At 42.0% G+C, this 16,392-nt stretch overlaps 1 protein-coding gene across 5 annotated transcripts in view; it reads left to right on the plus strand.

Annotated features, from left to right (window-relative positions):
• Window positions 1-16,392, plus strand: part of IMMP2L (inner mitochondrial membrane peptidase subunit 2) — a 1,785,698-nt gene that overhangs the window by 705,535 nt on the left and 1,063,771 nt on the right. The window lies entirely within an intron of this gene.

Genomic DNA, 16,392 nt, shown 5'->3' on the forward strand with positions numbered 1-16,392 from the left:
CCCTCCCCAGCGTGCCCGCCACTACCCCTTTCATCAGCTGCATCAACTGTGACCCGGCAGTCCAGTGAGGCCTACAAAAAAAAAAAATCCCCGGCTCCCGCGCCCCCGCACTGGCCCGCCGACTCTACCCCCCCCTCCCCCTCCCGATTGGGCAGATAGGCGGCGGCGACGAAAACCAAAGCAATTTTTTTTTTTTCAAAAAGCGACATCACACATTGCATAAAATAATTTCTCCAGCCTTAAAGCGACTTACTTTTGGGATCTGTCAAGATCCCAAAAGTAAGTCGCAAAAGTAACTTACTTTTCTGAAGCCATCAGGAACATGATCTTAGCTCCTCCGGACGAAGACGAAGATGGCCGCCTGCACGGGGAAAGCGTGCAATTGGCAGCTGAAGACGTGACCTCACGTCTTCAGCGGCCAATTGCACGCTTTCCCCCGTGCAGGCGGCCATCTTCGTCTTGAGCTACGATCGTGATGGCTTCAGAAAAGTAAGTTACTTTTGCGACTTACTTGACAGATCCCAAAAGTAAGTCGCTTTAAGGCTGGAGAAATTATTTTATGCAATGTGTGATGTTGCTTTTTGAAAAAAAAAAAAATTGCTTTGGTTTTCGTCGCCGCCGCCTACCTGCCCGATCGGGAGGAGGGGGGGCGGGGGTAGAGTCGGCGGGCCAGTGCGGGGGCGCGGGGGCCGGAGATTTTTTTTTTTTTTTAGGCCTCACGGGACTGCCGGGTCGCAGTGGATGCAGCTGATGAAAGGGGTAGTGGCGGGCGCGCTGGGGAGGGGGGGGGCATCCGGAACGTACTACATCAAGGAGGGTGCCAGGCTTACCGAACCGCTGCTATTGCCTCTGCTCGCAGGTCTATTTCGCCGGCTTGCTGCACGCTTTCGCTTTGCTCGGCTCTGCTTTTTCTCCTCTCCCGTCTGTCTTCGCCGCTGTGCCTCACCTCCTCCCGGAGCAAGGCTGCTTTCGCGCCCTGCTCCGGGAGGAGAGACACAGCGACGAAGCAACAAAGACTTTTCGTGTTTTTTTACACTTCCTGGTTCCTGTCATTCCAAATGCCATTTGAAATGCCATTTGAAATGACAGGTACCGTCGCACCCTGGTTACTGTATAGGCGCTGTATTAAGCGCCTATACAGTAAAATGGGTTACGCGGCCATAACCCTTCCCTACCGCTTTAAAGCCGCGGCATGCATTTGCATGCGATTAGAGGAGAGTATCGGGGAGTTAGTGAAGAGAACTGTGGGTGCGGGGAGGAAGGGTGCGCCTGACACTGCCGCACTGTTTCTACCGCGGCCTTACTGGATCGACCTGTAAGTCATTTAGCTTGCTCAGAATATCAGACAGCCCGATCCAGTAAAGTCCGTGGGAGAGCGGACTAACGCCCGCTCTCCCGGCGCGCGCACCGGCCCCTCGCCGGTGCGCGCGATCCAGTATTTAAATTAGGCGACGCGGTGCAAACGAGGAAAAGGAGGCGCTAGGGACACTAGCGCGTCCCTAGCGCCTCCTTTTCGCCTGGAGCAGCGGCTGTCAGCGGGTTTGACAGCCGACGCTCAATTTTGCCGGCGTCGGTTCTCGAGCCCGCTGACAGCCACGGGCTCGGAAACCGGACGCCGGCAAAATTGAGCGTCCGGTTTTCGGCCCGACAGCCGCGGGCCGAATTCAAAATTTTATTTATTTATTTTTTTTATTTTTTTATACTTTTGGGGACCTCCGACTTAATATCGCTATGATATTAAGTCGGAGGGTGCACAGAAAAGCAGTTTTTACTGCTTTTCTGTGCACTTCCCTGGCGCCGGAAGAAATTAGCGCCGACCTTTGGGCGGCGCTAATTTCTTAGAGTAAAATGTGCGGCTTGGCTGCACATTTTACTTACTGGATCGCTCGGGAATACCTAATAGGGCCATCAACATGCATTTGCATGTTGAGGGCGCTATTAGGTGCTGCGGGTGGGCCGCGTGTTTTCCTCCCCTTACTGAATAAGGGGTAAGGGAAAACACGCGTCCAGAGCAGGGTGACAGTGCGCTCCGACGGAGCACACTTTACTGGATCGACCTGAGAGTTAGCTAATTAACTTAGCCAGCTAGCTCAGCTCCTCCCAGTTACACTTTGGAATGCCCCTAAGTTAACAGGTTAAATTCTCGCTGCCTAACTTATTAGCTGGCAAAAATGTAGCTTACATAAGTGCCCAAATATTAATTTAGCCAGCTAACATCTGAGTCAGCCAGCAAAATTCTTTTGAATATGGACATTGTTGTCAACCCCTGTTCTAAATTTAGGAAATTCCCCCAAATCTTGCACCACCTTGTTACAAGATTCATGTAGGGGAATCACTGAACTACTATTGGCAGATGAGAGAGACATAATTGTCTTTTTTTATATAGTTTGAAACCTCATATTTAGCATGCCACCACAGAACTGAGACTCCCATCATGAAATTCACTTATCTAATTGGAAGCTGTTTGCTGCTTGCTCGATTCAGCGTTCTCCCTCTTTTGTAAAACTGGGCTGAATGCTGATAGGCTCTCTCTAGCAAAAAATTAGATTCCTTTCTGCAGGAAAGAGCCAATCAGCTTATCCAACAAGCAGTTCAGTCACTAGGGGATACAAACAAAGAAGAAACTCTGAAGTCTCTGCTGCTCTAGAAATAGAATTGTCTCACTGCTCCCATTACTTATGTTTCCCTTATTCTACTGGAATTGAGAGGTATGTACCGAACCTTGTAATTATTTTTTGCTAATTTGTGTTTATATTTATTTATAATAATGAATTTCTGTGGCGTACTATTTCACACTACTTTTAAATTAATTATCGAATCACCCATCCAGGATGATGCTTCTAGATGGCATAGGGAACCCTCACTGACTCAGGGAACTATTGGGATGGTTTTGCTCAGTTATGACTCCACACATTTCTATGACTTGCTGATGGGCCAATGTAATAAGGTATGCTCAGAAGAGCACACAGTTTAACCTGCAGTTGAACGCACATTTTATCTGTACAAATTTTACTACTGAGGCAATGAATTTTTTTGCATTAAAAATGTGTGTAGGTTCAGTGCACTCTCATATAAATCTATGCTAATGATGGCTTTAGCTACTACCTCCTAGTGCAGAAATGTATCCTGGCTTACTTCATGTTTTCTAAGTGCTACAAACCTAACTCCTAGGTGGAATAAAGTTTCTAGGACTAATGTTAGTCTATGGGGAAAAAGCTGGAATTCTGGTGCAAGGACTGATAATAACTGTAAAAATGTCTGTAATTTAGAAATGCCTCTTCATTTGTTGCTTTAACATAGTTTTTTCAGTGCAGTACTTAAAAGTGACAGGTGAATTCCATTTACGCCTTAATTGCTTGGGCTGCACCCTCTATTAAAATATTCCTTTGCCCTAAATTTCTGCTTCAGGCACTAATGTAGATGCTCTTTTGCTCCAGCTTAGACATAATCACATGTGGTTCTATTCCAGTATTATAGCAATATTGATTTCACTGCCTAATGGCTAGTATTATCAGATGTCTTGAAAACTCCACTATTTCATATACAGTTTCATATGCAGTATATAAAGTTAAGGTTTCAGGAAGATATAGTTGAGAACAAAAACCAATTATTACATTGGATGTTGGCTGGGTTACCAGTGGAAATGCATTTAGAATTGGCCTGAGGTACAGATAGGAATGATAAAGAGTCTAGGTCAGATGTGGAGTAATGCTTCCAGAATCTACTTGGACTTTTACAGAAAAAGGCACTGGCACATTACACTAGGTTGTCAAAATCAGACAGCATATTGGATTCTTCCATTAGGACAGTGGCAGAGGTCATACATTTGCATTACTGAATCTGAGAAATAATAGAAATTTGTAATCCTTAGTATGGTAAATTTTGATCATTGTATTTCCATGCACTTACTAAATACCTTTTGAACCAAATGATTTACCAAAGTTGGTATTATTACATTAATATTAATTGACATCTTCAGTTTTAGTAGGCATGTTGCATTCATATTAATTGACATCTTCAGTTTTAGTAGGCATGTTGCTGTAGAACACATGTAAGAACATGTAAAGAGCAGCTTCATTATTGGGAAGCCTTGAAAAACGAGTACCTGAGGACTTGCAAGTAAGAATCCTAACTATGAAAATAATTTGGTGGAAGTTCTCCAGATAATCAGAAATCAGATTGTTTGATGAAAGAATATGAATAAACAATAAGAAGTACAATGTGTTTCTGCTTCATGTAACAAGGCTTGGTTTTTGTTGTGGAACTGGTTATAAAACATCACAAAGCTACTTTAATAAGGCAGTAATTCATATTGAATAGATGTGAACAGCCATTGAAGGAACAATTGATTTTGCACTATCTTAGATGAGGTAACTTATTGGAGATTTGTGTGCTTATTGTTTTGTATACCACCAAGAAAAAATATAGCTCTCATTTTAAGGACAGCTCATTTTGTTGAATTTGATTTATATTTAGTGACTTTCAAGTGATCATATTTTTTTATACAATGGGAGAAAATGCCAGAATGCCTTCTGTTTAGAGTCATATTGCTATAGGCATGAATATTCACAGAAAGAGTTGTGATACCTGCTCTATGGATATGGGGCTATACGATTCATCCTAATTTTATTTGGAATTGAAACAGTAGTTTAGCTAAATTTAAGGTATTTGATCAATTTAATGATCCTTTTTTATAACTGATACATTAATTTTAACTATTGTTCTTGTCCTCTTTGTGGGGAAGGTGCAGCAAAAGATTTTTTGTTACCTCTTAGTGCTGAAAGTGAAACAAATCAATTCTGTCTTGTTATGCTTTCCTTGGACAGAATGGCTGTCATTTTCTTTTCTTCAAAGCACCTCAAGAGATATTAAACTAATATGGGAAATAGAGAGTTGATAGGTATAAAGGGGGGATCATTTTCCTGGGAAGCTGCCAGGCCACTAAAGTGTTTTACATGTAGGATTCAGAATACAGATTTGCCCAACAGGTACAGTAATGGTGACTCCTCCCCTCCAAAAAAAACCTTATTAAAATATAACTGGTAGCAATATGGAAAAGTGAGTGACTCAGTCAGAAAGGATACATTTTTGGTAACTACTAAGTGTTGCTGAGCCTATCTTCCCTTGCAAGTAGTTTGCATTTATAAATATTTGGATTTTAGTTAGTAAAGATAGGCATTATCTTTGGTTATGCTTACTTAACCTGTGACATTTTATGTTTTTCTTAAGTGTAGCCAAACGTATTTGCACTTCTGCACATTCTTCAATCATATTGTAATGTACTGATTATTTCTTTCCAAACAACAGAGGTAGTAGTGACCCTCTGCCCAAAATATACAGCAATACAACATGCTAAGTTGAATAATATAGCTATGGCTTTATTAAACAGATGACTTGACAGAGGAATCTAATTAGGTTTTCCTAGCCCTTGCCCTACTATGACTCTTTCCCCCCACCTAGCCTTGGGGAGGTGCTGTCTGGGCATGTAAAACTGCTGACTACGTAGTACATTCAAGTAGCAAGGCCTTGAAAGTAATTTCAATTCCTGGGCCACTTTGACTGCCACTGCACTCTAGCAAGCCTGTTGGACTCTCCGTTGCAGGCTATGGCTATACCAGACATTGAGTAGATTCAACTCATCAGATCTGGGCCAGACCCAAGTCATCCTAAGCTAGGACACCAGCTGTTGCCAAGTTCTTTAGACTCCTCCGCCATTTCCTATCCTTCCAAATTTGTGAAACTTGCCACAATGTATATGTTACCAGTTTTGTGAGGAGAATTAATTCTAAGGATCGTAACAGTGCCCAAAATATTCAATCAGACTTGCAAATGAGACCAAATGATTCTTGGACACCAAAAAGTTATCTAAATAAACTAATATTTTATGTTAAGGACAAATTACAGCATTATTCAAATTACAGTATATGATTATACAGAAATGTAGATTTTTGCATTCACTAGGAATTTTTAGAGATAGGATATGTAAATGGAGAGCAAGGTTCTGCTACTTATTATTAATGCAAGCAATATATTAGGATTTACTGGCACTCAGCCAAACTACTTCTTGTAAACCAGATGGGCAGGGAGGACAGACAATCAATGTTTGCTTCATGATGGTAATAATGGCATCTCCTCTGTTGCTTCATGGTCTAGGGTCATTATATCATTTGCAGTTTGCATACCTGTTAGCTATAGGTTATGTAGAAATGAGTGGTGAATGCTCTACTTATCTGAATGTTCTCTCTGGTTACAGGTGATGTATACCTAGTAGGTTGGGGGTGTAGGCTGGGATAGTTTTTGGAACTCTTCCATTTGTGGGTTGGAGATAATGTGCTATTGTTATGTCTTCAACAATGGTCTTTATCTCCAGTTGTTGGTTCACTGAAAAATAAGCAAAGGTTGTGAGTCCTTGGAGGCCTGCATGTCTTGTACAGCCTACAGTTCAGACATGGTTGACAATTGCTATTGTACTGGTTCTTACCAAATTCAGTAGTTTCCAAGCTTCCTTCAGCTTCCATTTTTTTAGGTTCAGTGTTTAGCATGAGTTGTAAAAGAAGTCCATTTTCAGCCAATAGATTTGGACCTGATACCTCATGTATTATTATGCAAAATACATTTTATAGAACTATGTAAATTACACCTTAAAAACAAAAACAAAAGTATGGTGGTTGCCCTTTGAAATTCTTTTCAGTTTTCCTCCATCCATCTAAATACTTTAATCTGAACATTTTATTTATTTATAAAATATTTATAGACCACTTCACCTAAAATTCTGGATGATGTACAATAAAATATACATAATACAATGCCTTAACATTAAGAACAATAAAAACTGAAAACAATGCATTTTTCTGTCCAATTCAACACATACAATAAAACTGTCCCCAAAGCCAGAAGAAAGGAAAGTACTGACCTTCAGCTGCTGTGATAAAAATATAATTCAAAGATTATATACCTCCTTAAAGAAATGAGTTTGAAGTTTTTCCTAAAGGAGTATAAATTGAAAGTAGTTCTAACTGTTGTGCCCGTTGGTCGCAGAGGCTGCGACCTTTGCTGCTCACCTCATTTTGTCCAGTAGCCTCGATCCTGGCTAAGATGGCCATCTCTGCCTCTGTATGCCGACCTCCTTGGCGTTCCAAGGACGGCGAGGGTGATCCTGGTCGCCTTCTTGAACCTGGAGTGACCTAGGGCATGTGCGCCCTAGGTCACTCCAGGTTCCCCAAGTGACGTCATGCGGAGGGGACGCCCCCAAGGTTCCCGCCATGACGTGCCTGCCTCCTTCTTGTGCACGTCATGGCGGGAACCTTGGGGGCGTCCCCTCCGCATGACGTCACTGCCTACGGGTATTTAAGCTAACCGAACTTTCCTACCTACGAGTTAGCAAGGATTCCATCTTGCAATTCCTTTCTCTGAGACGCTTCGCATCGCTGTACCGGCGATCCTGGTTGAGTGACTCAGGTACCCGCTCCTCGGGGGTCTTGCTGCACTCAGGACTATCCGCTCCAGAGCCTCTCTTGCCTGTCTCACCTACTGGAGCTAAGTGAGTTCTCTTGCTTCGGATCTCCCCTGCTGCTACTACGTATTCTCTACTACATTGTGAGTATAAGACCTACTCTTTGTTACCTAATCTATCCTGCTGTGTGGGATCCTCGGGTTACCCCGTGCTGCGGACCACTACCAGAGCTACAACGCACAAGCTATTTCTGAAGCAAGTACTTTCCGGGTTACCTCGCCTTGCAGACCACTACCGGATTTACACTGTCTTGTATCAGTTACTCACATCTGCCTCCGGCCTACCCCGCATGACAGATCACTACCGGAGCTGCAACGCACAAGATTATCAAGGATTCCCTGGGTTACCCCGCTCTGTGGACCACTACCGGAGAATCCATCCCAGGTCTTCTAATTCCAGGACTAAGTTTACAACCCCCTCCTCGGGTTTCTCTTTGCTGCATAATAAATATTCTCTGACTCCTGTGTCCATCACTACTGAGACACCACCTGTCATGGAGAGTCCCCATAGGGCTCCTCCCTGTAGTTGGAGTCAGCTCTCTCCATGACCCAAGGGCCTACAAACCAAGTTAAAACATAACACTAACATCATCAGGCAGGTCATTTCAAAGCTGTAGACCTGCCACAGTAAAAGCTCAACTACGTTTCTTCTGCAGATGGGGTGTCTAATAGATTGCAGCCTGATGATCTTAGAGCCCTTAATGGTTTGTTGAACTTATGCTATGCATTAACATATACTGGAGTTTTTCACTTAGCGCTCTGTAAATTAAGGTCAAGATCTTAAATTTATACCTAAAAGTTAAAGTCAGCCAATGTATATGCTCTCTTAATCTAGTAATATGCTCTCTTAATCTAGTATATATTAGTTTAAAATGCTGTGGCTAAATTATTGTCTGCAACACCCTTATTGTGTCGACAGGTAGATCCCAGATATAAGGTAGCACATTAGTCCAACCCAGTCAAAACTAACAGGATCCAAATATGGTTTTAATTGCCTTAGAATTTGTAATTTTGTAAAAACCTTCTTGAACGACAGCTTTCACTTGTAAGTTCAAAGATAAATTGATTCTAAAAGGACACCTAGATTCCAAATTTGTGACACAAAAAGGAGAAGGAGGGGATTCTTGTAGCCTAGCTTGGCCACTGTTGGAAACAGGATGCTGGGCTTGATGGACCTTTGGTCTGACCCAGTATGGCAATTTATTATGTTCTTAGGAGACTCAGCAGGGGAAATTGACTGAACAGAATCACGATTACAGAAAAAGACTAATTGGCACCCTCCCAAACCCCTCTTGCTACCAGGATCACTATACTCTCATACCAGTTAGAGCATTGCTGTCAGAGCAACGTTGGAAGCTGCCAGTATCAGTGCAAGAGTACTGCGATACTGGCATCCAGAAGGATTTGAAAGAATAAGGGTTGAATGAAGATAAGAATTGCCATGCTGTGATACACCAAGGGCTATCAAGCCCAGCATCCTGTCTCCAACAATGGCTAGTCCAGATTGCAAGTACCTGGCAGATCCCATAAAGTAGATCTAATTCCTATTTCTCACTCCCAGGGATAGCAATAGCTTTCTTTAGTCTACCTGGCTTATAATGGGTTATAGACTTTTCCTCCAGGAGCTTGTCCAAAGCTATTTTAAACCCCGCTATGCTATTTGCCTTGATGACAGCTTGATAGAGCACTGAGTGAAAAGTACTTTCTATGATCTGTTTTGATTCTGCTGGTTAGTTTTGTGGAGTGTTCTTTATTTAAACTTTTATCATGTGCTATCTCTTTTCCAAGATGAAGAGCCGTATCCTACGCAACCTCTCATCAAGGCAGAGATGTTCCATCCTCTTTATCATATTTGTCACCCTTCTCTGCACCTTTTCTAGTTCTGCTAAATCTTTCAAGAGACGGGGCGAACAAACGTGCACACATCACTCAAGGTGCATTCACACTGCATGACTCAATACAGAGACAAAATGATATTTTCCATTTTATTCGCTTTTCAGATTATTCCTAACAATCTACTTGCTTTTTTGACCTCCGCCATGCACTGAGCAGGGGATTTCAACTTATTGTCCACAAGGACTCCAAGATCCTTTTCCTAAGTACTGACTCCCAATACATAGTTCAGCATGATGTACCCGTAGTTGGGATTATTTTTCCCTTTGTACATCACTTTGCACTTCATGTTAAATTTCATCTGCTATTCAGTTGCCCAGTCTCCTACTTTTACAAGGTCCTTTTGCATTTCCTCACAATCCACTGCCACTCGTTCCCTTTTTCAGATAATGTGTGAATATGTTAAACAGCACAAGTTCCAGTACCTAGCCCTGTGGTACTGTAGGGAGAAGAGCTATGAGTTCCAACCCCACATCCCTTTATCTATGTACCTACTATTTAACAACGACTCTCCTATTTGTTTCTTAGAAAAATAACCCAAACTATCTGAAAAAAACAAATCTCCTTTATTTTTAATTTACACAGGGCTAAGCTTAACACTTCGTCAGGAAACAACAGAGACTATAATAAAAACAATAGTTACAAAAGCATATTTAACATCCAGTGCTTAGCAAGTTAAAATGGGATAAACACTGTGGATCCCTAAAGGCTAGAGGATGGAAATGAGATAAAGAGTGCATAGGGGTAACTTGCTGGTGTGGCGGTTACTACCCTTAACCAACAAGCCTTCATACTATTGATACAACTCAATATTGCTCTCTGCTGTAACGGTGGGGGAAAAGAGTAAAAGGGGAATTAGTTTCGGACAGCAACTAACAAGGACATGAATTTTACAGTCTGGGAAAACAAATAAGCATGGGGGTAACTTGCTAATGCAGCTGTTACTACTCTTAACCAATAAACCTTATACTTGTGGTATAACTCCAAATTTGCTCTCTGCTTCAACGACAAGAGATAATGGGGAATTGGACTCAAACAGCAAGGGCCCTGACTTTAACGGTTTGGGAAACTAAGTATGGGGTAACTTGCACAGCACGGCAGTTGCCACCTCTTAGTGAGATCATTATGGGTCGGTTGGTGCTACCATAATCTTGCTGGGCAGACTGGATGGAGCATTTGGTCCTTTTCTGCCATCATTTCTATTTTTCTATGTAATTAATTTTAGCCCCACATCTCTCTAGCCATGACTTGCAAGTATAAAATGCTAATGAGATCTAACTTCCTTTCCCACAGACTAGGGAACAGAAGTTACAGTTCTTACCACATAGGACCTGAAGCTGAATCCTCTCTCTGGATCTTCGGCAGGCTGGTCTCTCTGTGACCGGGATCCAGGTGGCAGGGTCTGTTCCTCAGACCAGGACGTCCTTAGATGAGAAGTACTTCACCTTTCCTACCTTCTAGCAGCAAGGTGTGCTTAGCTCCTTTACTCAGGGACACCTGGGAGTGGACTTGTCTTTTCTATCTCCAATGGGTGTGGGGAGCTTGGCCAGAGAGGAGGCAACAGCACTTGGATGGACCATCTCCTTCTCTCTGATGGGTAACGATTGGATTACGATCATTGCCCACAGCTGCTGGCAGCCGGCTCCTATTCAAGGACTCACCTCTTCATAATTCAGCAGCTCATGCTCAACTACGTTTCTTCTGCAGACGGGGTGTCTAATAGATTGCAGCCTGATGATCTTATCAGATTTTCCCACTCTTTTGCCAGTCTTTTGTTTGCTGGGGCTCTGATAAACTCTGATCCCGGATAGTGACTTAGGACCATAAAGAGAGGCCCCAATGTTAATTCAGAACTGAATCACATAGTATCTGATGGCCTTAATGTTGCTTTTGGCCTCTTTTAGGTGTCACTTATGCTAGAAAGGGCCAATAATCCATCGTCTTAGTCACGTACACAGCACTGCAGAATCCTTTTTTTTTCTCCGCATAGCTGTACATAGCTCACAGAAGCCAATGTCCATATTTGCTGACATCAGAGGGTCCATCTTAGCTGCTTGTCCTTGTTAGCAAGAATTGGGCTTTTCCTACAGTATTCCAGTAATGACCTTTGACCATTTAGAAAACTGACGATTTATTTCTAACCTCTGTTTCTGGCATTTTAACCAGTAACCAATTCACAGTAGAGCACTGCTTCCTACCCCATGACTTAGCTTTTTTCACAAGGAGTCTTTCATGGGGGATTTTGTCAAATGCCTTCTTAAAATGCACTATAAAAACTGGCTAGTAATAATTTAACCCTTTAATAATTTTTTTTAAAGTTTAAGTGTTCTTTTGCAGCAAATCCAACTTACCATGAGCAGATGAAGGTTCTGCATTCAGCACTCCTCAGCAGCCTCTACATATTCCTTCCCTTTACTTCTCACAATACCACATTTGCACATCCTCCTATCAGTAACACATCTAAAAAAAAAAAAAAAAAAGGTCCTGTCCCCCTGTTCTGCAAAATTTGCTGCATTTTCTTCCATTTTGCCTCTTCACTCTCCTGACTACGTTTCCCATCTTCTCTTATTTTTACCAAATCTTGCCACCTGTCTTCTTTCTGTGATCATAAGAACATGCCATACTGGGTCAGACCAAGGGTCCATCAAGCCCAGCATCCTGTTTCCAACAGTGGCCAATCCAGGCCATAAGAACCTGGCAATTACCCAAACACTAAGGGGTAGATTATTAAAAAATACACGCAATTTTATAACATGCCTGTGCCGGTGCACGCATGTTACACAATTGGGGGCGGCGCGTGCAAGGGGGGTACATTTTTTAGATTTTAGCGCGTGATGCATCAGGGCCTTCCCATTCCCTCCCAGGCCGCTCCAATTTAGGAGCGGACTGGGAGGGAACTTTCCTATCCCCTACCCTAACCTCCCTTCACCACTCCTCCCGCAAGCTCTAAAAAGCAATTTTAAATGTTTTTACCTTTTTTTTTTTCAAGTTACTTCAGGACCCGACCTGAAGTAATTTGCGCGCTCCAGCAGCCGCCGGCGTGCGACGCTCTGGGACAGCAAACAATGGTGCTGTCCCGGACCACCCCTCCTCACCCAAAACATGCCCTCCAGCCTGCCCCTTCCAAGAGGCCTGGCACTTGAGCGTGTCCCGCCTTTACGTGCGAGGCCAGGCCTCTTGGAAGATTCACACACGTAAAGGCCGGGATTTATACACGCAGGGCATTTAAAATCTTTCCTTAAGTATATCCCATGCTACTGATGCCAGTAGTAGCAGTGACTATTTTGTAAATCAACTTGATTAATAACAGGTAATGGACTTCTTCTCTAAGAACTTATCCAAACCTTTTTTAAACCCAGCTACACTAACTGCACTAACCATATCCTCTGGCAACAAATTCCAGACTTAATTGTACAGAGTGAAAAATAATTTTCTCTGATTAGTTTTAAATGTGCTACATGCTAACTTCATGGAGTGCCCCCTAGTCCTTCTGTTATTCGAAAGAGTAAATAACTGATTCACTTTTACCCGTTCTAGACCTCTCATGATTTTAAAGACCTCTATCATATCCCCCCTCAGCCGTCTCTTCTCCAAGCTGAACAGCCCTAACCTCTTTATCCTTTCCTCATAGGGGAGCTGTTCCATCCCCTTTATCATTTTGGTTGCTCTTCTCTGAACCTTCTCCATCGTAACTATAGCTTTTTTGAGATGCGGTGACCAGAATTGTACACAGTATTCAGGGTGCATACAATTCTGTAGTTTATGGATGCTGACCTTTTTTCCTATCCTTTTTAGCTACTTCTTTAGAAAACCATAGAAACCTTCTTTTCCTCATATTTGCTGAACCACACCATCAAGTGATCACTGGATCCCAAATGATCGTATACTATGACACCAGAGACACTGTCCCCATTGGTAAGCACCAAGTCCAGTATCGCACCCTTCTTTGTGAGTTCTGTTATTTGATGAAACAGTTCTCCTTGCAGAGAATATAGGATATCCATGCCTCTAGAGGACACTGCAGCTAGGATGGCCCAAATGACATCCAGCAGATTGAGATCCCCTAGCAATAGTATTTCCCCTTTCATAGCAATTTTGTGAATATCTTCCATTTAATCTCTGTCTATTTCTTCTGTCTGCGATGGAGGCCTGTATATTACACAAGTATAAATAGATATTCCATTTCTTCTTTCTAGAGTAACTCATAGTGCCTTCTTTCTACTTTGTAAGCCCTGTAGTTCTGTTGATTAATAGGAACATGAAAGGCAAAAAAAAATTTTTTTCTTATATTTCTTTTTTAGATTTTTTCATGTCTTTAGTTTTTATTTTTTATAATATGTTGTTTTAAAGTTTGTGTTGTTTTTGTGCATACTAAATCACATTTATCTCTTCACTTGATCAGCTGTCCAAAAGCTTTTTAAAAAGTACTTAAAACTTATCTTTTTTGTCAGGCCTTTGATATTTCCAAACCCTGATCGATGCGGCTCTCATTTTCATTAGCTCTAAGCAGTTAATTTGCATGTTTTTTTTCTTTAGCAGCTATAAGTAATCATTCTGTGTGATGTTCTGTAAACCTGATATATAATTCGTTTGCTTAAATTTGTATTAATGCTTTTATTTGATTATATAACCAATTTGGTTAAATATAGTTTATCTTGTATGTCATTTCTTTTGGTTTTTATGTATGTATTGATTCTGTAATCTGCTCTGAACATACCCTTGCATGAATATGGAATTGATTTGATTATTGCCTTCCCTATTTTTGAGTCTGGTGTAAGTTTGGGATGAGGTTGCTAGCTCAGCCAGGCAGTTCCTGTTATCTTCTTTTTGAATGAAGCTGACTCTTAAAAAAAAAAAAAAAAAAAAAAAAAAAAAAAAAAAAGATTTTATGAAGGTAGAAAAGGAAAGCTAGCTGCAAGAAACCTATCTTCTTCTGTCAATTAATAAGTTTACCTGTTACAGGTAAGATACAGGTGTGTCTTCAAACAATTTGAATTGACTTGATGATTTCAAGCCAGTAATTTGTCATCGTTAACATCATGGTAGTTCTCATGCAAAATTATTCAGATTTACAATTAATTAACACCTTGTCTTGGGATGCTGAAGGTTAGCAAAAGAGTCAAGGAGGTGAAATAAAAAATGGAGGGATAGAAATTGTTTTGATACAATGCCTTTTTCATTATAATAGAACAATTATAATGGCGCTCTGATTTTTGATGCGGTGATTTTCTTCTTGTTTTTCATGCATGCTTTGTTGCCATATCAAGCACAAACAGGCCCGATGCAACCAGGTGTGCATACTGTATGAGGAAGAATCCCTGGTGAGGAGGGGGGCGATGGCAGCAGCAGGTGGAGTTGATGTGTCCTTGTCCTTCCAAGTCCCGGTGCTCCGGCGCAATGCTGACCAGAGCAGAGATTCTAGACTCGGGGAGCGTGCACATGTGCTGCTTCCTCCCTCCACCACCTCCTCCTCCTGGTGGCACCAGTCACTGAAGCCAGTATCTCTCTCTTTTTTTTTGGGAGATCAGATTTCAATGATTGCTTTCTGCTGAAACTTAGGAGATGCTGAACCCTCCTAGCAGCTTTTTTTTTCATATCCAGCCAGTTCCTGGGTTGGAACTGGCTGGATGCAGGGACCGCTGGATGCACTTGAGCTGTGCGGGGCCGCCAAAAGGAAAAAGTGCAGGAGTAGCAACAGAAGGCTGTGAACAGCACGGGGAGCCTGGTAAGATGAGGAAGGGAAGTAGTGCTATGCAAATGGATCTTCTTAGTGTTTGGATAATTGTTTGGATAATTGCCAGGTTCTTGTGGCCTGGTTTGGCCTCTGTTGGAAACAGGATGCTGGGCTTGATGGACCCTTGGTCTGACCCAGCATGGCAATTTCTTATGTTCTTATGTCCTATTGTCAACCACAGAGGGAATGTGTGAGAATAGGAGTCAGCTTGCCTTCCACCCAGGGTTTTGACTGTATATGTGAATGGCAGCCTGGCTTGTGTATGTGTGTGTGTGTGTATGTATGTATGTTTGTGAATGGCAGCCTGGATATTTGAGTGAGAATGTGTGTGTGTGTGAATGGCAGCCTGAGTTCTGTGTTTGTGTGCATGTATGAATGACAGCCTGGATTTTGTGTGTGTGTGTGTGTGTATGTGTGTGAATGGCAGCCTGGCTTGTGCGTGTGTGAATAGCAGCCTGGATTTTGTGTGTGTGTGTGTGAATTGCAACCTGGATATTGTTTGTGTATGTGTGTGTGTGTGATGCAGCATGGGTAGTGTGTGTGTGTGTGAATGGCAGTCTGGGTTGTGTGTATGTGTGTGTGTGTGTGTATGTGTGTGTGTGTGTGTATGATTGGCAGCCTGGAGTGTGTGTGTGTGTGTGTGTGTATTTGAATGCCAGTCTGGGGTGTTTGTGTGTGTGAATGACACCCTGTAAGCCTGGGGTGTGTGTGGTGAAAGATTATGCTACTCCAAGTAATCCATGACAAGCTCAGGGTGACCAGAAATGAAATGTTTTCAGGTATGGGGGCATGGGATGTTTCCATCCTTATTAATTTTAATTACTTGGTGTTTGTCTCTTCTGTTTTTGAAATATTTTATTGCTGTTTGGAAAATTTTAAAACTTTTTATATGTGCTGTTAATTATTGAATATTATTCTGTTCATTAGTTCTTTGGCAATATTCGTTTTATTAATATGGTTTCCTATGATTGATTTATATTTTTTGATTTTATTGTTTGACTTAAGAGGGCCAGTGATGTTTCTGTTTTTCCATTGCTGTGTACATAGTCTGGCTTGTTGCAGTTCCTAGTTCAGTTTCTGTCTGTATGTTTCTGTTTATATTTTATTCTGTATTTGGTGAGGGTATGCCTGTGTTCTACAAGTTTGACCGAGGTGGGGTATTCTGCTGCCATGCCGTTTCAATTTATGGATTTATAGCAGCCTGGTTTGTTTTGCTTTCCTAATAGGGGATGTTTTAAGGCCTGTTGTAATAT

The sequence above is a fragment of the Rhinatrema bivittatum genome, chromosome 9, assembly GCF_901001135.1.
Source record: "Rhinatrema bivittatum chromosome 9, aRhiBiv1.1, whole genome shotgun sequence".
In the NCBI taxonomy this organism is placed as follows: Eukaryota; Metazoa; Chordata; class Amphibia; order Gymnophiona; family Rhinatrematidae; genus Rhinatrema; species Rhinatrema bivittatum.